The sequence below is a fragment of the Schistocerca serialis genome, chromosome 9 (genome assembly GCF_023864345.2).
Source record: "Schistocerca serialis cubense isolate TAMUIC-IGC-003099 chromosome 9, iqSchSeri2.2, whole genome shotgun sequence".
Lineage (NCBI taxonomy): Eukaryota > Metazoa > Arthropoda > Insecta > Orthoptera > Acrididae > Schistocerca > Schistocerca serialis.
In genome coordinates, this window is record NC_064646.1 from 524,890,897 (window position 1) to 524,917,514 (window position 26,618).

The following is a 26,618-nucleotide window of genomic DNA, read 5'->3' on the forward strand; positions in this document are numbered from 1 at the left end:
GAAACACAGATATCGCATCGGACTTAAATTCAAAAGGCACAATGCCGTCTTAAGTACAAGAAAGGAGACTCTACTTACAGTCGGTGCCATGAGCATTCCCTGTGAGACCAGTATTGGTTTGCGATACACCACTGCAGGTTCAATGTATTCCTTGGACCATCACATTGTCGACGAAACACAGAAAACGCATCGGAATTAAATACAAAAGGCGCAATGACCCATAAGTACAAGAATAGAGACTCTTTTTACAGTCGTTGCTTTGAGCATTCTCTGTGGGACCAGTATTAGTTTCCGATACACCACTGCAGGATCAATGTATTCCTTGGACCTTCACATTGACGATGAAACACAGAAATCGCTTCGGAATTAAATACAAAACACGCAATGCCGCCTTAAGTACAAGAATAGAGACTCTTCTTACAGTCGGTGCCATGAGCAATCCCTGTGAGAACAGTATTAGTTTCCGATACACCACTGCAGTTTCAATGTATTCCTTGGACATACACATTTACGATGGAACACTGAAATTACATCTGAATTAAATACAAAAGGCGCAATGCCACCTTAAGTACAAGAATAGAGACTCTTCTTACAGTCGATGCTTTGAGCATTCCCTGTGAGACCAGTATTAGCTTCCGATACACCACTACAATTTCAATGTAGTCCTTGGACCTTCACATTGACGATGAAACACAGAAATCGCATCGGAATTAAATACAAAAGGCACAATGCCGCCTTAAGTACAAGAATAGAAACTCTTCTTACAGTCGGTGTTTTGAGCAATCCCTGTGAGACCAGTATTAACTTCCGATACACCACTGCAGGTCCAATGTATTCCTTGGACCTTCACATTGACGATGAAACACAGCAAACGCATCGGAATTAAATACAAAAGGCGCAATGCCACCTTAACTACAAGAATAGAGACTCTTCTTACAGTCGGTGCCATGAGCAATCCCTGTCAGAACAGTATTAGTTTCCGATATACCACTGCAGTTTCAATGTTTTACTTGGACATACACATTGACGATGGAACACTGAAATTACATCGGAATTAAATGCAAAAGCCACAATGCCGCCTTGAGTGCAAGAATAGAGACTCTTCTTACAGCCGGTGGTTTGAGCATTCCCTGCGAGACCAGTATTTGTTTCCGATACACCACTGCAGGTTCAATGTATTCCTTGGACCTTCACATTGACGATGAAACACAGAAGTCGCATCGGAATTAAATACAAAATTCACAATGCCGCCTTAAGTACAAGAATAGAGTATCTTCTTACTGTGGGTGCTTTGAGCATTCCCTGTGAAACCAGTATTAGTTTCCGATACACGACTACCGGTTCATTGTATTCCTTGGACCTTCCCATTGACGATGAAACACAGAAATCGCATCGGAATTAAATACAAATGGCGCAATGCCGCCTTAAGTACAAGAATAGAGACCCTTCTTACAGTCGATGCTTTGAGCATTCCCTGTGAGACCAGTATTAATTTCTGATACGCCAATGCAGGTTCAATGTATTCCTTGGACCTTCACATTGACGATGAAACACAGAAATCGCATCGGAATTAAATACAAAAGGCACAATGCCACCTTAAGTACAAGAATAGAAACTCTTCTTACAGTCGGTGATTTGAGCATTACCTGTGAGACCAGTTTTAGTTTCCGATACACCAGTGCCGGTTCATTGTATTCCTTGGACCTTCACATTGACGATGAAACACAGAAATCACATCGGAATTAAGAATAAGAGGCGCAATGCCGCCTTAAGTACAAGAATTGAGACTCTTCCTACAGTCGGTGCTTTGAGCATTCCCTATGAGACCAGTATTAGTTTCTGATACACCACTGCAGGTTCAATGTCTACCTTGGACTTTCACATTGACGATGAAACACAGAAATCGCATCGGAATTAAATACAAAAGGCACAATGACGCCTTAAGTACAGGAGTAGAGACTCTTCTTAGAGTCGGTGCTTTGAGCTTTCCCTGTGAGACAAGTATTAGTTTCCGATACACCACTGCAGGTTCAGTGTATTCTTTGGACATATACATTGACGATGAAACACTGAAATTACATCGGAAATAAATCCTAAACGAACAATTCCGCCATAAGTGCAAGAAGAGTGAGACTTCTTAGAGTCTGTGATTTGATCCTTTCCTGTGAGACCAGTATTAGTTTCCGATACACCACTGCAGGTTCAATGTATTCCTTGGACCTTCACATTGACGATGAAACACAGAAATCGCATCGGAATTAAGTACAAAAGACGCAATGCCGCCTTAAGTACAAGAATAGAGTCTCTTCTTACAGTCGGTGCCATGAGCAATCCCTGTGAGACCAGTATTAGTTTCCGATACACCACTGCAGGTTCAATGTATTCCTTGGACCTTCACATTGACGATGAAACACAGAAATCGCATCGGAATTAAATACAAAATTCACAATGCCGCCCTAAGTACACGAATAGAGACTCTTCTTACAGTCGGTGCTTTGAGCACTCCCTGTGAGACCAGTATTAGTTTCCGATACACCACTGCAGGTACAATGTATTCCTTGGACCATCACATTGACGATGAATCACAGAAATCGCATCTGAATTAAGTACAAAAGGCACAATGCCGCTTCAAGTACAAGAATAGAAACTCTTCTTACAGTCGGTGATTTGAGCATTCCCTGTGAGACCAGTATTAGCTTCCGATACACCACTGCTGGTTCAATGTATTCCTAGGACCTTCACATTGACGAAGAAACACAGAAATCGCATCGGACTTAAATTCAAAAGGCACAATGCCGTCTTAAGTACAAGAATGGAGACTCTTCTTACAGTCGGTGACATGAGCATTCCCTGTGAGACCAGTATTAATTCCGATACACCACTGCAGGTTCAATGTATTCCTTGGTCTTTCACATTGACGATGAAACACAGAAATCGCATCGGAGTTAAATACAAAAGGCACAATGCCGCCTTAAGTGCAAGAATAGAAACTCTTCTTACAGTCGGTGCTTTGAGCATTCCCTGTGAGGCCAGTATTAGTTTCCGATACACCACTGCAGGTTCAATGTGTTCCTAGGATCTTCACGTTGACGAAGAAATACAGAAATCGCATCGGAGTTAAATACAGAATACACAATGTCGTCTTAAGTACAAGAATAGAGTCTCTTCTTACAGTCGGTGCCATGAGCATTCCCTGTGAGACCAGTATTAATTCCGATACACCACTGCCGGTTCAATGTATTCCTTGGACTTTCACATTGACGATGAAACACAGAAATCGCATCGGAGTTAAATACAAAAGGCACAATGCCGCCTTAAGTACAAGAATAGAAACTCTTCTTACAGTCTGTGTTTTAAGCATTCCCTGTGAGACCAGTTTTAGTTTCCGATACACCAGTGCCGGTTCATTGTATTCCTTGGACATTCACATTGACGATGAAACACAGAAATCACATCTTAATTAAGAATAAAAGGCTCAATGCCGCCTTAAGTACAAGAATAGAGACTCTTCATACAGTCGGTGCTTTGAGCATTCCCTGGGAGACCAGTATTAGTTTCTGATACACCACTGCAGGTTCAATGTATTCCTTGGACCTTCACATTGACGATGAAACACAGAAATCGCATCGGAATTAAATACAAAAGGCACAATGTCGCCTTAGGTACAAGAATAGAAACTCTTCTTACAGTCGCTGTTTTGAGCATTCCCTGTGAGACCAGTGTTAGTTTCCGCTACACCACTGCAGGTTCAATGTATTCCTTGGTCCATCATATTGACGATTAAATACAGAATTCGAATCGGAATTAAATACAAAAGGCACAATGCCGCCTTAAGTACAAGAATAGAGACTATTCTTACAGTCGGTACCATGAGCAATCCCTGTGAGACCAGTATTAGTTTCCGATACACCACTGCAGGTTCAATATATTCCTTGGACCTTCACATTGACGATGAAACACAGAAATCGCATCGGAATTAAATACAAAAGGCGGAATGCTGCCTTAAGTACAAGAATAGAGACTCTTCTTACAGTCGGTGCTTTGAGTATTCCCTGTGAGACCAGTATTAGTTTCTCATACACCACTGCAGGTTCAATGTATTCCTTGGACCTTCACATTGACGATGAAACACAGAAATCGCATCGGAATTAATTACAAAAGGCACAATGTCGTCATAAGTACAAGAATAGAGACTCCTCTTACAGTCGGTGCTTTGAGCATTCCCTGTGAGACCAGTATTAGTTTCCGATACACCACTGCAGGTACAATGTTTTCCTTGGACCATCACATTGACGATGAAACACAGAAATCGCATCTGAATTAAATACAAAAGCACAATGCCGCTTCAAGTACAAGAATAGAAACTCTTCTTACAGTCGGTGCTTTGAGCATTCAGTGTGAGACCAGTATTAGCTTCCGATACACCACTGCAGGTTCAATGTATTCCTAGGACCTTCACATTGACGAAGAAACACAGAAATCGCATCGGACTTAAATTCAAAAGGCACAATGCCGTCTTAAGTACAAGAATGGAGACTCTTCTTACAGTCGGTGACATGAGCATTCCCTGTGAGACCAGTATTAATTCCGATACACCACTGCAGGTTCAATGTATTCCTTGGTCTTTCACATTGACGATGAAACACAGAAATCGCATCGGAGTTAAATACAAAAGGCACAATGCCGCCTTAAGTGCAAGAATAGAAACTCTTCTTACAGTCGGTGCTTTGAGCATTCCCTGTGAGGCCAGTATTAGTTTCCGATACACCACTGCAGGTTCAATGTGTTCCTAGGATCTTCACGTTGACGAAGAAATACAGAAATCGCATCGGAGTTAAATACAGAATACACAATGTCGTCTTAAGTACAAGAATAGAGTCTCTTCTTACAGTCGGTGCCATGAGCATTCCCTGTGAGACCAGTATTAATTCCGATACACCACTGCCGGTTCAATGTATTCCTTGGACTTTCACATTGACGATGAAACACAGAAATCGCATCGGAGTTAAATACAAAAGGCACAATGCCGCCTTAAGTACAAGAATAGAAACTCTTCTTACAGTCGGTGTTTTGAGCATTCCCTGTGAGACCAGTTTTAGTTTCCGATACACCAGTGCCGGTTCATTGTATTCCTTGGACATTCACATTGACGATGAAACACAGAAATCACATCTTAATTAAGAATAAAAGGCTCAATGCCGCCTTAAGTACAAGAATAGAGACTCTTCATACAGTCGGTGCTTTGAGCATTCCCTGGGAGACCAGTATTAGTTTCTGATACACCACTGCAGGTTCAATGTATTCCTTGGACCTTCACATTGACGATGAAACACAGAAATCGCATCGGAATTAAATACAAAAGGCTCAATGTCGCCTTAGGTACAAGAATAGAAACTCTTCTTACAGTCGCTGTTTTGAGCATTCCCTGTGAGACCAGTGTTAGTTTCCGCTACACCACTGCAGGTTCAATGTATTCCTTGGTCCATCATATTGACGATTAAATACAGAATTCGAATCGGAATTAAATACAAAAGGCACAATGCCGCCTTAAGTACAAGAATAGAGACTATTCTTACAGTCGGTACCATGAGCAATCCCTGTGAGACCAGTATTAGTTTCCGATACACCACTGCAGGTTCAATATATTCCTTGGACCTTCACATTGACGATGAAACACAGAAATCGCATCGGAATTAAATACAAAAGGCGGAATGCTGCCTTAAGTACAAGAATAGAGACTCTTCTTACAGTCGGTGCTTTGAGTATTCCCTGTGAGACCAGTATTAGTTTCTCATACACCACTGCAGGTTCATTGTATTCCTTGGACCTTCACATTGACGATGAAACACAGAAATCGCATCGGAATTAATTACAAAAGGCACAATGTCGTCATAAGTACAAGAATAGAGACTCCTCTTACAGTCGGTGCTTTGAGCATTCCCTGTGAGACCAGTATTAGTTTCCGATACACCACTGCAGGTACAATGTTTTCCTTGGACCATCACATTGACGATGAAACACAGAAATCGCATCTGAATTAAATACAAAAGCACAATGCCGCTTCAAGTACAAGAATAGAAACTCTTCTTACAGTCGGTGCCATGAGCATTCCCTGTGAGACCAGTATTAGTTTCCGATACACCACTGCAGGTTCAATGTATTCCTTGGACCTTCACATTGACGATGAAACAATGAAAACGCATCGGAATTAAATACAAAAGGCGCAATGCCACCTTAAGTACAAGAATAGAGACTCTTCTTACAGTCGATGCTTTGAGCATTCTCTGTGGGACCAGTATTAGTTTCCAATACACCACTGCTAGTTCAATGTATTCCTTGGACCTTCACATTGACGATGAAACACAGAAATCGCATCGGAATTAAATACAAAGGACGCAATGCCTCCTTAAGTACAAGAATAGAGACTCTTCTTACAGTCGGTGCCATGAGCAATCCCTGTGAGAACAGTATTAGTTTCCGATACACCACTGCAGTTTCAATGTATTCCTTGGACATACACATTGACGATGGAACACTGAAATTACATCGGAATTAAATGCAAAAGGCACAATGCCGCCTTGAGTGCAAGAATAGAGACTCTTCTTACAGCCGGTGATTTGAGCATTCCCTGCGAGACCAGTATTTGTTTCCGATACACCACTGCAGGTTCAATGTATTCCTTGGACCTTCACATTGACGATGAAACACAGAAATCGCATCGGAATTAAATACAAAAGGCACAATGCCGCCTTAAGTACAAGAATAGAGACTCTTCTTACTGTGGGTGCTTTGAGCATTCCCTGTGAAACCAGTATTAGTTTCCGATACACCACTACCGGTTCATTGTATTCCTTGGACCTTCACATTGACGATGAAACACAGAAATCGCATCGGAATTAAATACAAATGACGCAATGCCGCCTTAAGTACAAGAATAGAGACCCTTCTTACAGTCGGTGCTTTGAGCATTCGCTGTGAGACCAGTATTAATTTCTGATACGCCACTGCAGGTTCAATGTATTCCTTGGACCTTCACATTGACGATGAAACACAGAAATCGCATCGGAATTAAATACAAAAGGCACAATGCCGCCTTAAGTACAAGAATAGAAACTCTTCTTACAGTCGGTGATTTGAGCATTACCTGTGAGACCAGTTTTAGTTTCCGATACACCAGTGTCGGTTCATTGTATTCCTTGGACCTTCACATTGACGATGAAACACAGAAATCACATCGGAATTAAGAATAAGAGGCGCAATGCCACCTTAAGTACAAGAATAGAGACTCTTCCTACTGTCGGTGCTTTGAGCATTCCGTGTGAGACCAGAGTTAATTGACGATACACCACTGCAACTTCAAAGTATTCCTTGGACATACACATTGACGCTGAAACACAGAAATCGCATCGGAATTAAATACAAAAGGCACAATGCCGCCTTAAGTACAGGAGTAGAGACTCATCTTAGAGTCGGTGCTTTGAGCTTTCCCTGTGAGACAAGTATTAGTTTCCGATACACCACTGCAGGTTCAGTGTATTCTTTGGACATATACATTGACGATGAAACACTGAAATTACATCGGAAATAAATCCTAAACGAACAATTCCGCCATAAGTGCAAGAAGAGTGAGACTTCTTAGAGTCTGTGATTGGATCCTTTCCTGTGAGACCAGTATTAGATTCCGATACACCACTGCCGGTTCAATGTATTCCTTGGTCCTTCACATTGACGATGAAACACAGAAAACTCATCGGAATTAATTAAAAAAGGCACAATGCCGTCTTAAGTACAAGAATAGAGGCTCTTCTTACAGTCGGTGATTTGAGCATTCCCTGCGAGACCAGTATTTGTTTCCGATACACCACTGCAGGTTCAATGTATTCCTTGGACCTTCACATTGACGATGAAACACAGAAAACGCATCTGAATTAAACACAAAAGGCGCAATCACACCTTAAGTACAAGAATAGAGACTCTTCTTACAGTCGATGCTTTGAGCATTCCCTGTGGGACCAGTATTAATTTCCGTAACACCACTGCAGGTTCAATGTATTCCTTGGACCTTCACATTGACGATGAAACACAGAAATCGCATCGGAATTAAATACAGAAGACGCAATGCCGCCTTAAGTACAAGAATAGAGACTCTTCTTACAGTCGGTGCCATGAGCAATCCCTGTGAGACCAGTATTAGCTTCCGATACACCACTGCATGTTCAATGTATTCCTAGGACCTTCACATTGACGAAGAAACACAGGAATCGCATCGGACTTAAATTCAAAAGGCACAATGCCGTCTTAAGTACAAGAATGGAGACTCTTCTTACAGTCGGTGCCATGTGCATTCCCTGTGAGACCAGTATTGGTTTCCGATACACCACTGCAGGTTCAATGTATCCCTTGGACCTTCACATTGACGATGAAACACAGAAAACGCATTTGAATTAAATACAAAAGGCGCAATGCCACCTTAAGTACAAGAATAGAGACTCTTCTTACAGTCGATGCTTTGAGCATTCCCTGTGGGACCAGTATTAGTTTCCGATACACCACTGCAGGTTCAATGTATTCCTTGGACCTTCACATTGACGATGAAACACAGAAATCGCATCGGAATTAAATACAAAAGACGCAATGCCGCCTTAAGTACAAGAATAGAGTCTCTTCTTACAGTCGGTGCCATTAGCAATCCCTGTGAGACCAGTATTAGTTTCCGATACACCACTGCAGGTTCAATGTATTCCTTGGACCTTCACATTGACGATGAAACACAGAAATCGCATCGGAATTAAATACAAAAGGCGCAATGCCGCCTTAAGTACAAGAATAGAGACTCTTCTTACAGTCGGTGCTTTGAGCATTCCCTGTGAGACCAGTATTAGTTTCTGATACACCACTGCAGGTTCAATGTATTCCTTGGACCTTCAGATTGACGATGAAACACAGAAATCGCATTGGAATTAATTACAAAAGGCACAATGCCGTCATAAGTACAAGAACAGAGACTCTTCTTACAGTCGGTGCTTTGAGCACTCCCTGTGAGACCAGTATTAGTTTCCGATACACCACTGCAGGTACAATGAATTCCTTGGACCATCACATTGACGATGAATCACAGAAATCGCATCTGAATTAAGTACAAAAGGCACAATGCCGCTTCAAGTACAAGAATAGAAACTCTTCTTACAGTCGGTGATTTGAGCATTCCCTGTGAGACCAGTATTAGCTTCCGATACACCACTGCTGGTTCAATGTATTCCTAGGACCTTCACATTGACGAAGAAACACAGAAATCGCATCGGACTTAACTTCAAAAGGCACAATGCCGTCTTAAGTACAAGAATGGAGACTCCTCTTACAGTCGGTGACATGAGCATTCCCTGTGAGACCAATATTGGTTTGCGATACACCACTGCAGGTTCAATGTATTCCTTGGACCTTCACATTGACGATGAAACACAGCAAACGCATCGGAATTAAATACAAAGGACGCAATGCCGCATTAAGTACAAGAATAGAGACTCTTCTTACAGTCGGTGCCATGAGCAATCCCTGTGAGAACAGTATTAATTCCGATACACCACTGCAGGTTCAATGTATTCCTTGGTCTTTCACATTGACAAAGAAACACAGAAATCGCATCGGAGTTAAATACAAAAGGCACAATGCCACCTTAAGTACAAGAATAATAACTCTTCTTACAGTCGGTGCTTTGAGCATTCCCTGTGAGGCCAGTATTAGTTTCCGATACACCACTGCAGGTTCAATGTATTCCTTGGACTTTCACATTGACGATGAAACACAGAAATCGCATCGGAGTTAAATACAAAAGGCACAATGCCGCCTTAAGTACAAGAATAGAAACTCTTCTTACAGTCGGTGTTTTGAGCATTCCCTGTGAGACCAGTTTTAGTTTCCGATACACCAGTGCCGATTCATTGTATTCCTTGGACCTTCACATTGACGATGAAACACAGAAATCACATCTTAATTAAGAATAAGAGGCTCAATGCCGCCTTAAGTACAAGAATAGAGACTCTTCATACAGTCGGTGCTTTGAGCATTCCCTGGGAGACCAGTATTAGTTTCTGATACAATACTGCTGGTTCAATGTATTCCTTGGACCTTCACATTGACGATGAAACACAGATATCGCATCGGAATTAAATACAAAAGGCACAATGTCGCCTTAGGTACAAGAATAGAAACTCTTCTTACAGTCGCTGTTTTGAGCATTCCCTGTGAGACCAGTGTTAGTTTCCGCTACACCACTGCAGGTTCAATGTATTCCTTGGTCCATCATATTGACGATTAAATACAGAATTCGAATCGGAATTAAATACAAAAGGCACAATGCCGCCTTAAGTACAAGAATATAGACTCTTCTTACAATCGGTGATTTGAGCATTCCCTGTGAGACCAGTTTTAGTTTCCGATACACCACTGGTGGTGCAATGTAATCCTTGGACCTTCACATTGACGATGAAACAATGAAAACGCATCGGAATTAAATACAAAAGGCGCAATGCCACCTTAAGTACAAGAATAGAGACTCTTCTTACAGTCGATGCTTTGAGCATTCTCTGTGGGACCAATATTAGTTTCCAATACACCACTGCAGGTTCAATGTATTCCTTGGACCTTCACATTGACGAGGAAACACAGAAATCGCATCGGAGTTAAATACAAAAGGCACAATGCCGCCTTAAGTACAAGAATAGAGACTCTTCTTACTGTGCGTGCTTTGAGCATTCCCTGTGAGACCAGTATTAGTTTCCGATACACCACTGCCGGTTCATTGTATTCCTTGGACATTCACATTGACGATGAAGCACAGAAATCGCATCGGAATTAAATACAAAAGGCGCAATGCCGCCTTAAGTACAAGAATAGAGACCCCTCTTACAGTCGGTGCTTTGACATTCCCTGTGAGACCAGTATTAGTTTCTGATACACCACTGCAGGTTCAATCTATTCCTTGGACCGTCACATTGACGATGAAACACAGAAATCGCATCGGAATTAAATACAAAATGCACAATGCCGCCTTAAGTACAAGAATAGAAACTCTTCTTACAGTCGGTGTTTTGAGCATTCCCTGTGAGACCAGTTTTAGTTTCCGATACACCAGTGCCGGTTCATTGTATTCCTTGGACCTTCACATTGACGATGAAACACAGAAATCACATCGGAATTAAGAATAAAAGGCTCAATGCCGCCTTAAGTACAAGAATAGAGACTCTTCTTACAGTCGGTGCTTTGAGCATTCCCTGTGAGACCAATATTAGTATCTGATACACCACTGCAGGTTCAATGTATAACTTGGACCTTCACATTGACGATGAAACACAGAAATCGCATCGGAATTAAATACAAAAGGCACAATGTCGCCTTAGGTACAAGAATAGAAACTCTTCTTACAGTCGCTGTTTTTAGCATTCCCTGTGAGGCCAGTGTTAGTTTCCGCTACACCACTGCAGGTTGAATGTATTCCTTAGTCCTTCATATTGACGATTAAATACAGAATTCGAATCGGAATTAAATACAAAAGGCACAATGCCGCCTTAAGTACAAAAATATAGACTCTTCTTACAATCGGTGATTTGAGCATTCTCTGTGAGACCAGTATTAGTTTCCGATACACCACTGCAGGTACAATGTATTCCTTGGACATACACATTGACGATGAAACACAGAAATCGCATCGGAATTAAATACAAAAGACACAATGCCGCCTTAAGTACAAGAATTATGACTCTTCCTAAAGTCGGTCTTTTGAGCATTCCCTGTGAGACCAGTATTAGTTTCCGATACACCACTACAATTTCAATGTATTCCTTCAACCTTCACATTGACGATGAAACACAGAAATCGCATCTGAATTAAATACAAAAGGCTCAATGCCGCTTCAAGTACAAGAATAGAAACTCTTCTTACAGTCGGTGCTTTGAGCATTCCCTGTGAGACCAGTATTAGCTTCCGATACACCACTGCAGGTTCAATGTACTCCTAGGACCTTCACATTGACGAAGAAACACAGAAATCACATCGGACTTAAATTCAAAAGGCACAATGCCGTCTTAAGTACAAGAATGGAGGCTCTTCTTACAGTCGGTGCCATGAGCATTCCCTGTGAGACCATTATTGGTTTCCGATACACCACTGCAGGTTCAATGTTTTCCTTGGACCTTCACATTGACGATGAAACTATGAAAACGCATCTGAATTAAATACAAAAGGCGCAATGCCACCTTAAGTACAAGAATAGAGACTCATCTTACAGTCGATGCTTTGAGCATTCCCTGTGGGACCAGTATTAGTTTCCGATACACCACTGCAGGTTCAATGTATTCCTTGGACCTTCACATTGACGATGAAACACAGAAATCGCATCGGAATTAATTACAAAAGGCACATTGGCGTCATAAGTACAAGAATAGAGACTCTTCTTACAGTCGGTGATTTGAGCATTCCCTGTGAGACCAGTATTGGTTTCCGATACACCACTGCAGGTACAATGAATTCCTTGGACCATCACGTTGACGATGAAACACAGAAATCGCATCGGAATTTAATACAAAAGGTGCAATGCCGCCTTAAGTACAAGAATAGAGACTCTTCTTACAGTCGGTGCTTTAGCATTCCCTGTGAGACCAGTATTAGTTTCCGATACACCACTGCAGGTTCAATGTATTCCTTGGACCTTCACATTGACGATGAAACATTGAAATCGCATCGGAATTAAATACAAAAGGCACAATGCCGTCTTAAGTACAAGAATAGAGGCTCTTCTTACAGTCGGTGCTTTCAGCATTCCCTGAGAGACCAGTATTAGTTTCAATACACCACTGCAGGTTCAATGTATTCCTTGGACATTCACATTGACGATGAAACCCAGAAATCGCCTCGGAATTAAATATAAAAGGCACAATGCCGCCTTAAGTACAAGAATAGAGAATCTTCTTACAGTCAATGCTTTGAGCATTCCCTGTGAGACCAATATTAGTTTCCGATACACCACAGCAGGTTCAATGTATTCCTTGGACCTTCACATTGACGATGAAACCCAGAAATCACATCGAAATTAAATACAAAAGGCACAATGCCGTCATCAGTACAAGAATAGAGACTCTTCTTTCAGTCGGTGCTTTGAGCATTCCCTGTGAGACCAGTATTAGTTTCCGATACACCACTGCAGGTTCAATGTATTCCTTGGACATTCACATTGACGATGAAACCCAGAAATCGCATCGGAATTAAATACAAAAGACGCAATGCCTCCTTAAGTACAAGAATAGAGACTCTTCTTTCAGTCGGTGCTTTGAGCATTCCCTGTGAGACCAGTATTAGTTTCTGATACACCACTGTAGGGTCAATGTATTCCTTGGACCTTCACATTGACGATGAAACACAGATATCGCATCGGGATTAAAAACAAATGGCACAATGCCACCTTAAGTACAAGAATAGAGACTCTTCTTACAGTCGGTGCTATGAGCTTTCCCTGTGAGACCAGTATTAGTTTCCGATACACCACTGCAGGTTCAATGTATTACTTGGACCTTCACATTGACGATGAAACACAGAAATCGCAACTGAATTAAATACAAAAGGCGCAATGCCGCCTTAAGTACAAGAATAGAGACTCTTCTTGCAGTCGGTGCTTTGAGCATTCCCTGTGAGACCAGTATTAGTTTCTGATACACCACTGCAGGTTCAATGTATTCCTTGGACCGTCACATTGACGATGAAACACAGAAATCGCATCCGAATTAAATACAATTGGCGCAATGCCGTCTTAAGTACAAGAATAGAGACCCTGCTTGCAGTCGGTGCTTTGAGCATTCCCTGTGAGACCAGTATTAGTTTCTGATACACCACTGCAGGATCAATGTATTCCTTGGACCTTCACATTGACGATGAAACACAGAAATCGCATCGGAATTAATTTCAAAAGGCACAATGCCGTCATAAGTACAAGAATAGAGACTCTTCTTACAGTCGGTGCTTTCAGCATTCCCTGTGAGACCAGTATTAGTTTCCGATACACCTCAGCAGGTTGAATGTATTCCTAGGACCTTCACATTGACGATGAAACACAGAAATCGCATCGGAATTAAATACAAAAAGCACAATGCCACCTTTCGTACAAGAATAGAGACTCTTCTTACAGTCGGTGCTATGAGCATTCCCTGTGAGATCAGTATTAGTTTCCGATACACCACTCCAGGTTCAACGTATTCCTTGGACATAATCATTGACGATGAAACACTGAAAGTACATCGGAATTAAATACAAAAGGGACAATGCCGCCTTAACTGCAAGATGAGTGAGACTTCTTAGAGTCTGTGCTTTGATCCTTTCCTGTGAGACCAGTATTAGTTTCTGATACACCACTGCAGGTTCAATGTATTTCTTGGACCTTCAAATTGACGATGAAACACAGAAAACGCATCGGAATGAAATACAAAAGGCAAACTGCCGCGTAAGTACAAGAATAGAAACTCTTCTTACAGTCGGTGCTTTCAGCATTCCCTGTGAGACCAGTATTAGTTTCCGATACACCTCAGCAGGTTCAATGTTTTCCTACCACCTTCACATTGACGATGAAACACAGAAATCGCATCGGAATTAAATACAAAAGGCACAATGTCGCCTTAAGTACTAGAATGGAGACTCTTCTTACAGTCGGTGCTTTGAGCATTTCCCTGTGAGACCAGAATTAGTTTCCGATACACCACTCCAGATCCGATGTATTCCTTGGACCTTCACATTGACGATGAAACACAGAAATCGCATCGGAATTAAATACAAAAGGCGCAATGCCACCTTAAGTACAAGAATAGAGACTCTTCTTACAGTCGATGCTTTGAGCATTCCCTGTGGGACCAGTATTAGTTTCCGATACACCACTGCAGGTTCTATGTATTCCTTGGACCTTCACATTGACGATGAAACACAGAAATCGCATCGGAATTAAATACAAAAGGCACAATGTCGCCTTAGGTACAAGAATAGAAACTCTTCTTACAGTCGCTGTTTTGAGCATTCCCTGTGAGACCAGTGTTAGTTTCCGATTCATCACTGCAGGTTCAATGTATTCCTTGGTCCTTCATATTGACGATTAAATACAGAATTCGAATCGGAGTTAAATACAAAAGGCACAATGCCGCCTTAAGTACAAGATTATAGACTCTTCTTACAATCGGTGATTTGAGCATTCCCTGTGAGACCAGTATTAGTTTCCGATACACCACTGCAGGTACAATGTATTCCTTGGACAAACACATTGACGATGAAACACCGAAATTACATCGGAATTCAATACAAAAGGCACAATGCCGCCTTAAGTACAAGAATAGAGACTCTTCTTACAGTCGGTGCCATGAGCAATCCCTGTGAGACCAGTATTAGTTTCCGATACACCACTGCAGGTTCAATTTATTCCTTGGACCTTCACATTGACGATGAAACACAGAAATCGCATCGGAATTAAATACAAAAGGCGGAATGCCGCCTTAAGTACAAGAATAGAGACTCTTCTTACAGTCGGTGCTTTGAGCATTCCCTGTGAGACCAGTATTAGTTTCTCATACACCACTGCAGGTTCAATGTATTCCTTGGACCTTCACATTGACGATGAAACACAGAAATCGCATCGGAATTAATTACAAAAGGCACAATGCCGTCATAAGTACAAGAATAGAGACTCTTCTTACAGTCGGTGGTTTGAGCATTCCCTGTGAAACCAGTATTAGTTTCCGAAACACCACTGCAGGTACAATGTATTCCTTGGACCATCACATTGACGATGAAACATAGAAATCGCATCTGAATTAAATACAAAAGGCACAATGCCGCTTCAAGTACAAGAATAGAAACTCTTCTTACAGTCGGTGCTTTGAGCATTCCCTGTGAGACCAGTATTAGCTTCCGATACACCACTGCAGGTTCAATGTATTCCTAGGACCTTCACATTGACGAAGAAACACAGAAATCGCATCGGACTTAAATTCAAAAGGCACAATGCCGTCATAAGCACAAGAATAGAGACTCTTCTTACAGTCGGTGCTTTCAGCATTCCCTGTGAGACCAGTATTAGTTTCCGATACACCTCAGCAGGTTCAATGTTTTCCTACCACCTTCACATTGACGATGAAACACAGAAATCGCATCGGAATTAAATACAAAAGGCGCAATGTCGAATTAAGTACAAGAATAGAGACTCTTCTTACAGTCGGTGCTTTGAGCATTCCCTGTGAGAATAGTATTAGTTTCCGATACACCACTGCAGTTTCAATGTATTCCTTGGACATACACATTGACGATGGAACACTGAGATTACATCGGAATTAAATGCAAAAGGCACAATGCCGCCTTGAGTGCAAGAATAGAGACTCTTCTTACAGCCGGTGATTTGAGCATTCCCTGCGAGACCAGTATTTGTTTCCGATACACCACTGCAGGTTCAATGTATTCCTTGGACCTTCACATTGACGATGAAACACAGAAATCGCATCGGAATTAAATACAGAAGGCACAATGCCGCCTTAAGTACAAGAATAGACACTCTTCTTACAGTCGGTGCTTTGAGCATTCCCTGTGAGGCAAGTATTAGTTTCCGATACACCACTGCAGGTTCAATGTATTCCTAGGACCTTCACATTGACGAAGAAACACAGAAATCGCATCGGAGTTAAATACAAAAGGCACAATGCCGCCTTAAGTACAAGAATAGAGACTCTTCTTATTGTGGGTGCTTTGAGCATTCCCTGTGAGACCAGTATTAGTTTCCGATACACCACTGCCGGTTCATTGTATTCCTTGGACATTCACATTGACGATGAAACACAGAAATCGCATCGGAATTAAATACAAAAGGCGCAATGCCGCCTTAAGTACAAGAATAGAGACCCTTCTTACAGTCGGTGCTTTGAGCATTCCCTGTGAGACCAGTATTAGTTTCTGATACACCACTGCAGGTTCAATGTTTTCCTTGGACCTTCACATTGACGATGAAACACAGAAATCGCATCGGAATTAAATACAAAAGGCACAATGCCGCCTTAAGTACAAGAATAGAAACTCTTCTTACAGTCGGTGTTTTGAGCATTCCCTGTGAGACCAGTTTTAGTTTCCGATACACCAGTGCCGGTTCATTGTATTCCTTGGACCTTCACATTGACGATGTAACACAGAAATCACATCGGAATTAAGAATAAAAGGCTCAATGCCGCCTTAAGTACAAGAATAGAGACTCTTCTTACAGTCGGTGCTTTGAGCATTCCCTGTGAGACCAGTATTAGTTTCTGATACACCACTGCAGGTTCAATGTATTCCTTGGACCTTCACATTGACGATGAAACACAGAAATCGCATCGGAATTAAATACAAAAGGCACAATGTCGCCTTAGGTACTAGAATAGAAACTTTTATTAAAGTCGCTGTTTTGAGCATTCCCTGTGAGACCAGTGTAAGTTTCCGCTACACCACTGCAGGTTCAATGTATTCCTTGGTCCTATATATTGACGATTAAATACAGAATTCGAATCGGAATTAGATACAAAAGGCACAATGCCGCCTTAAGTACAAGAATATAGTCTCTTACTACAATCGGTGATTGGAGCATTCCCTGTGAGAGCAGTATTAGTTTCCGATACACCACTGCAGGTACAATGTATTCCTTGTACATACACATTGACGATGAAACACAGAAATCGCTTCGGAATTAAATACAAAAGTCACAATGCCGCCTTAAGTACAAGAATTGTGACTCTTCTTACAGTCGGTGCTTTGAGCATTCCCTGTGAGAACAGTATTAGTTTCCGATACACCACTGCAGTTTCAATGTATTCCTTGGACATACACATTGACGATGGAACACTGAGATTACATCGGAATTAAATGCAAAAGGCGCAATGCCGCCTTGAGTGCAAGAATAGAGACTCTTCTTACAGCCGGTGATTTGAGCATTCCCTGCGAGACCAGTATTTGTTTCCGATACACCACTGCAGGTTCAATGTATTCCTTGGACCTTCACATTGACAATGAAACACAGAAATCGCATCGGAATTAAATACAGAAGGCACAATGCCGCCTTAAGTACAAGAATAGACACTCTTCTTACAGTCGGTGCTTTGAGCATTCCCTGTGAGGCCAGTATTAGTTTCCGATACACCACTGCAGGTTCAATGTATTCCTAGGACCTTCACATTGACGAAGAAACACAGAAATCGCATCGGAGTTAAATACAAAAGGCACAATGCCGCCTTAAGTACAAGAATAGAGACTCTTCTTATTGTGGGTGCTTTGAGCATTCCCTGTGAGACCAGTATTAGTTTCCGATACACCACTGCCGGTTCATTGTATTCCTTGGACATTCACATTGTCGATGAAACACAGAAATCGCATCGGAATTCAATACAAAAGGCGCAATGCCGCCTTAAGTACAAGAATAGACACCCTTCTTACAGTCGGTGCTTTGAGCATTCCCTGTGAGACCAGTATTAGTTTCTGATACACCACTGCAGGTTCAATGTATTCCTTGGACCTTCACATTGACGATGAAACACAGAAATCGCATCTGAATTAAATACAAAAGGCACAATGCCGCTTCAAGTACAAGAATAGAAACTCTTCTTACAGTCGGTGCTTTGAGCATTCCCTGTGAGACCAGTATTAGTTTCCGATACACCACTGCAAGTACAATGTATTCCTTGGACATACACAATGACGATGAAACACAGAAATCGCTTCGGAATTAAATACAAAAGTCACAATGCCGCCTTAAGTACAAGAATTGCGACTCTTCTTACAGTCGGTGCTTTGAGCATTCCCTGTGAGACCAGTATAAGTTTCCGATACACCACTACAATTTCTATGTATTCCTTCAACCTTCACTTTGACGATGAAACACAGAAATCGCATCTGAAATAAATACAAAAGGCACAATGCCGCTTCAAGTACAAGAATAGAAACTCTTCTTACAGTCGGTGCTTTGAGCATTCCCTGTGAGACCAGTATTAGCTTCCGATACACCACTGCAGGTTCAGTGTATTCCTAGGACCTTCACATTGACGAAGTAACACAGAAATCGCATCGGACTTAAATTCAAAAGGCACAATGCCGTCTTAAGTACAAGAATGGAGACTCTTCTTACAGAGGGTGCCATGAGCATTCCCTGTGAGACCATTATTGGTTCCGATACACGACTGCAGGTTCAATGTATTCCTTGGACCTTCACATTGACGATGAAACACTGAAATCGTATCGGAATTAATTACAAAAGGCACAATGCCGTCATAAGTACAAGAATAGAGACTCTTCTTACAGTCGGTGATTTGAGCATTCCCTGTGAGACCAGTATTGGTTTCCGATACACCACTGCAGGTTCAATGTATTCCTAGGACCTTCACATTGACGAAGAAACACAGAAATCGCATCGGACTTAAATTCAAAAGGCACAATGCCGTCTTAAGTACAAGAATGGAGACTCTTCTTACAGTCGGTGCCATGAGCATTCCCTGTGAGACCATTATTGGTTCCGATACACCACTGCAGGTTCAATGTATTCCTTGGACCTTCACATTGACGATGAAACACAGAAATCGCATCGGAATGAAATACAAAAGGCAAACTGCCGCGTAAGTACAAGAATAGAAACTCTTCTTACAGTCGGTGCTTTCAGCATTCCCTGTGAGACCAGTATTAGTTTCCGATACACCTCAGCAGGTTCATTGTTTTCCTACCACCTTCACATTGACGATGAAACACAGAAATCGCATCGGAATTAAATACAAAAGGCACAATGTCGCCGTAGTACAAGAATGGAGACTCTTCTTACAGTCGGTGCTTTGTGCATTCCCTGTGAGACCAGTATTAGTTTCCGATACACCACTCCAGGTTCAATGTATTCCTTGGACATTCACATTCACGTTGAAACACAGAAATCGCATCGGAATGAAATACAAAAGGCAAACTGCCGCGTAAGTACTAGAGACTCTTCTTACAGTCGATGCTTTCAGCATTCCCTGTGAGACCAGTATTAGTTTCCGATACACCTCAGCAGTTTCAATGTATTCCTAGGACCTTCACATTGACGATGAAACACAGAAATCGCATCGGAATTAAATACAAAAGACGCAATGCCGCCTTAAGTACAAGAATAGAGACTCTTCTTACAGTCGGTGCCATGAGCAATCCCTGTGAGACCAGTATTAGTGTCCGATACACCACTGCAGGTTCAATTTATTCCTTGGACCTTCACATTGACGATGAAACACAGAAATCGCATCGGAATTAAATACAAAAGGCGGAATGCCGCCTTAAGTACAAGAATAGAGAATCTTCATACAGTGGGTGCTTTGAGCATTCCCTGTGAGACCAGTATTAGTTTCTCATACACCACTGCAGGTTCAATGTATTCCTTGGACCTTCACATTGACGATGAAACACAGAAATCGCATCGGAATTAATTACAAAAGGCACAATGCCGTCATAAGTACACGAATTGAGACACTTCTTACAGTCGGTGGTTTGAGCATTCTCTGTGAGACCAGTATTAGTTTCCGATACACCACTGCAGGTACAATGTATTCCTTGGACCATCACATTGACGATGAAACACAGAAATCGCATCTGAATTAAATACAAAAGGCACAATGCCGCTTCAAGTACAAGAATAGAAACTCTTCTTACAGTCGGTGCTTTGAGCATTCCCTGTGAGACCAGTATTAGCTTCCGATACACCACTGCAGGTTCAATGTATTCCTAGGACCTTCACATTGACGAAGAAACACAGAAATCGCATCGGACTTAAATTCAAAAGGCACAATGCCGTCTTAAGTACAAGAATGGAGACTCTTCTTACAGTCGGTGCCATGAGTATTCCCTGTGAGATTAGTATTGGTTTGCGATACACCACAGCAGGTTCAATGTATTCCTTGGACCTTCACATTGACGATGAAACACAGAAATCGCATCGGAATTAATTACAAAAGGCACAATGCCGTCATAACTACAAGAATAGAGACTCTTCTTACAGTCGGTGCTTTCAGCATTCCCTGTGAGACCAGTATTAGTTTCCGATACACCTCAGCAGGTTCAAAGTTTTCCTACCACCTTCACATAGACGATGAAACACAGAAATCGCATCGGAATTAAATACAAAAGGGACAATGTCGCCTTAAGTACAAGAATAGAGACTATTCTTACAGTCGGTGCTTTGAGCAATCCCTGTGAGACCAGTATTAGTTTCCGATACACCACTCCAGGTTCAATGTATTCCTTGGACATTCACATTGACGTTGAAACACAGAAATCGCATCGGAATGAAATACAAAAGGCAAACTGCCGCGTAAGTACAAGAATAGAGACTCTTCTTACAGTCGATGCTTTCAGCATTCCCTGTGAGACCAGTATTAGTTTCCGATACACCTCAGCAGGTTCAATGTATTCCTAGGACCTTCACATTGACGATGAAACACAGATATCGCATCGGAGTTAAGTACAAGAGGCACAATGACGCCTTAAGTACAAGAATAGAGACTCTTCTTACAGTCGGTGCTTTGAGCATTCCCTGTGAGACCAGAATTAGTTTCCGATACACCACTCCAGGTTCGATGTATTCCTTGGACCTTCACATTGACGATGAAACACAGAAATTGCATCGGAATGAAATACAAAAGGCAAACTGCCGCGTAAGTACAAGAATAGAGACTCTTCTTACAGTCGGTGCTTTCAGCATTCCCTGTGAGACCAGTATTAGTTTCCGACACACCTCAGCAGGTTCAATGTATTCCTAGGACCATCACATTGACGATGAAACACAGAAATCGCATCGGACTTAAATTCAAAAGGCACAATGCCGTCTTAAGTACAAGAATGGAGACTCTTCTTACAGTCGGTGCCATGAGCATTCCCTGTGAGACCATTATTGGTTCCGATACACCACTGCAGGTTCAATGTATTCCTTGGACCTTCACATTGACGATGAAACACAGAAATCGCATCGGAATGAAATACAAAAGGCAAACTGCCGCGTAAGTACAAGAATAGAAACTCTTCTTACAGTCGGTGCTTTCAGCATTCCCTGTGAGACCAGTATTAGTTTCCGATACACCTCAGCAGGTTCATTGTTTTCCTACCACCTTCACATTGACGATGAAACACAGAAATCGCATCGGAATTAAATACAAAAGGCACAATGTCGCCGTAGTACAAGAATGGAGACTCTTCTTACAGTCGGTGCTTTGTGCATTCCCTGTGAGACCAGTATTAGTTTCCGATACACCACTCCAGGTTCAATGTATTCCTTGGACATTCACATTCACGTTGAAACACAGAAATCGCATCGGAATGAAATACAAAAGGCAAACTGCCGCGTAAGTACTAGAGACTCTTCTTACAGTCGATGCTTTCAGCATTCCCTGTGAGACCAGTATTAGTTTCCGATACACCTCAGCAGTTTCAATGTATTCCTAGGACCTTCACATTGACGATGAAACACAGAAATCGCATCGGAATTAAATACAAAAGACGCAATGCCGCCTTAAGTACAAGAATAGAGACTCTTCTTACAGTCGGTGCCATGAGCAATCCCTGTGAGACCAGTATTAGTGTCCGATACACCACTGCAGGTTCAATTTATTCCTTGGACCTTCACATTGACGATGAAACACAGAAATCGCATCGGAATTAAATACAAAAGGCGGAATGCCGCCTTAAGTACAAGAATAGAGAATCTTCATACAGTGGGTGCTTTGAGCATTCCCTGTGAGACCAGTATTAGTTTCTCATACACCACTGCAGGTTCAATGTATTCCTTGGACCTTCACATTGACGATGAAACACAGAAATCGCATCGGAATTAATTACAAAAGGCACAATGCCGTCATAAGTACACGAATTGAGACACTTCTTACAGTCGGTGGTTTGAGCATTCTCTGTGAGACCAGTATTAGTTTCCGATACACCACTGCAGGTACAATGTATTCCTTGGACCATCACATTGACGATGAAACACAGAAATCGCATCTGAATTAAATACAAAAGGCACAATGCCGCTTCAAGTACAAGAATAGAAACTCTTCTTACAGTCGGTGCTTTGAGCATTCCCTGTGAGACCAGTATTAGCTTCCGATACACCACTGCAGGTTCAATGTATTCCTAGGACCTTCACATTGACGAAGAAACACAGAAATCGCATCGGACTTAAATTCAAAAGGCACAATGCCGTCTTAAGTACAAGAATGGAGACTCTTCTTACAGTCGGTGCCATGAGTATTCCCTGTGAGATTAGTATTGGTTTGCGATACACCACAGCAGGTTCAATGTATTCCTTGGACCTTCACATTGACGATGAAACACAGAAATCGCATCGGAATTAATTACAAAAGGCACAATGCCGTCATAACTACAAGAATAGAGACTCTTCTTACAGTCGGTGCTTTCAGCATTCCCTGTGAGACCAGTATTAGTTTCCGATACACCTCAGCAGGTTCAAAGTTTTCCTACCACCTTCACATAGACGATGAAACACAGAAATCGCATCGGAATTAAATACAAAAGGGACAATGTCGCCTTAAGTACAAGAATAGAGACTATTCTTACAGTCGGTGCTTTGAGCAATCCCTGTGAGACCAGTATTAGTTTCCGATACACCACTGCAGGTTCAATGTATTCCTTGGACCTTCACATTGAAGATGAAATACAGAAATCGCATCGGAATTAAATACAAAAGGCGGAATGCCGCCTTAAGTACAAGAATTGAGACTCTTCTTACAGTCGGTGCTTTGAGCATTCCCTGTGAGACCAGTATTAGTTTCTCATACACCACAGCAGGTTCAATGTATTCCTTGGACCTTCACATTGAAAATGAAACACTGAAATCGCATCGGAATTAATCACAAAAGGCACAATGCCGTCATAAGTACAAGAAGAGAGACTCTTCTTACAGTCGGTGCTTTGAGCATTCCCTGTGAGACCAGTATTAGTTTCCGATACACCACTGCAGGTACAATGTATTCCTTGGACCATCACATTGACGAAGAAACACAGAAATCGCATCGGACTTAAATTCAAAAGGCACAATGCCATCTTATGTACAAGAATGGAGACTCTTCCTACAGTCGGTGCCATGAGCATTCCCTGTGAGACCAGTATTGGTTTGCGATACACCACTGCAGGTTCAATGTATTCCTTGGACCTTCACATTGACGATGAAACAATGAAAACGCATCGGAATTCAATACAAAAGGCGCAATGCCACCTTAAGTACAAGAATAGAGACTCATCTTACAGTCGATACTTTGAGCATTCTCTGTGGGACCAGTATTAGTTTCCAATACACCACTGCAGGTTCAATGTATTCCTTGGACCTTCACATTGACGATGAAACACAGAAATCGCATCGGAATTAAATACAAAAGGCACAATGCCGCCTTAAGTACAAGAATAGAAACTCTTCTTACAGTCGGTGTTTTGAGCATTACCTGTGAGACCAGTTTTAGTTTCCGATACACAAGTGCCGGTTCATTGTAATCCTTGGACCTTCACATTGACAATGAAACACAGAAATCACATCGGAATTAAGAGTTAAAGGCTCAATGCCGCCTTAAGTACAAGAATAGAGAATCTTCTTACAGTTGGTGCTTTGAGCATTCCCTGTGAGACCAGTATTAGTTTCTGATACACCACTGCAGGTTCAATGTATTCCTTATACCTTCACATTGACGATGAAACACAGAAATCGCATCGGAATTAAATACAAAAGGCACAATGTCGCCTTAGGTACAAGAATAGAAACTCTTCTTACAGTCGCTGTTTTGAGCATTCCCTGTGAGACCATTATTGGTTCCGATACACCACTGCAGGTTCAATGTATTCCTTGGACCTTCACATTGACGATGAAACACAGAAAACGCATCTGAATTAAATACAAAAGGCGCAATGCCACCTTAAGTACAAGAATGGAGACTCATCTTACAGTCGATGCTTTGAGAATTCCCTGTGGGACCAGTATTAGTTTCCGATACACCACTGCAGGTTCAATGTATTCCTTGGACCTTCACATTGACGATGAAACACAGAAATCGCATCGGAATTAAATACAAAAGACGCAATGCCCCGTTAAGTACAAGAATAGAGACTCTTCTTACAGTCGGTGCCATGAGCAATCCCTGTGAGACCAGTATTAGTTTCCGATACACCACTGCAGGTTCAATGTATTCCTTGGACCTTCACATTGACGATGAAACACTGAAATCGCATCGGAATTAATTACAAAAGGCACAATGCCGTCATAAGTACAAGAATAGAGACTCTTCTTACAGTCGGTGATTCGAGCATTCCCTGTGAGACCAGTATTGGTTTCCGATACACCACTGCAGGTACAATGTATTCCTTGGACCATCACATTGACGATGAAACACAGAAATCGCATCGGAATTTAATACAAAAGGTGCAATGCCGCCTTAAGTACAAGAATAGGGACTCTTCTTACAGTCGGTGCTTTAGCATTCCCTGTGAGACCAGTATTAGTTTCCGAGACACCACTGCAGGTTCAATGTATTCCTTGGACCTTCACATTCACGATGAAACACTGAAATCGCATCGGAATTAAATACAAAAGGCACAATGCCGTCATCAGTACAAGAATAGAGACTCTTCTTACAGTCGGTGCTTTGAGCATTCCCTGTGAGTCCAGTATTAGTTTCAATACACCACTGCAGGTTCAATGTATTCGTTGGACATTCACAGTGACGATGAAACCCAGAAATCGCATCGGAATTAAATATAAAAGGCGCAATGCCACCTTAAGTACAAGATTAGAGACTCTTCTTACAGTCGAAGCTTTGAGCATTCCCTGTGGGACCAGTATTAGTTTCCGATACACCACTGCAGGTTCAATGTATTCCTGGACCTTCACATTGACGATGAAACACAGAAATCGCATCGGAATTAAATACAAAAGACGCAATGCCGCCTTAAGTACAAGAATAAAGACTCTTCTTTCAGTCGGTGCTTTGAGCATTCCCTGTGAGACCAGTATTAGTTTCTGATACACCACTGCAGGTTCAATGTATTCCTTGGACCTTCATATTGACGATGAAACACAGAAATCGCATCCGAATTAAATACAATTGGCACAATGCCGTCTTAAGTACAAGAATAGAGACCCTGCTTGCAGTCGGTGCTTTGAGCATTCCCTGTGAGACCAGTATTAGTTTCTGATACACCACTGCAGGTTCAATGTATTCCTTGGACCTTCACATTGACGATGAAACACAGAAATCGCATCGGAATTAATTACAAAAGGCACAATGCCGTCATAAGTGCAAGAATAGACACTCTCCTTACAGACGGTGCTTTCAGCATTCCCTGTGAGACCAGTATTAGTTTCCGATACACCTCAGCAGGTTGAATGTATTCCTAGGACCTTCACATTGACGATGAAACACAGATATCGCATCGGAATGAAATACAAAAGGCAAACTGCCGCGTAAGTACAAGAATAGAGACTCTTCTTACAGTCGGTGCTTTCAGCATTCCCTGTGAGACCAGTATTAGTTTCCGATACACCTCAGCAGGTTCAATGTTTTCCTACCACCTTCACATTG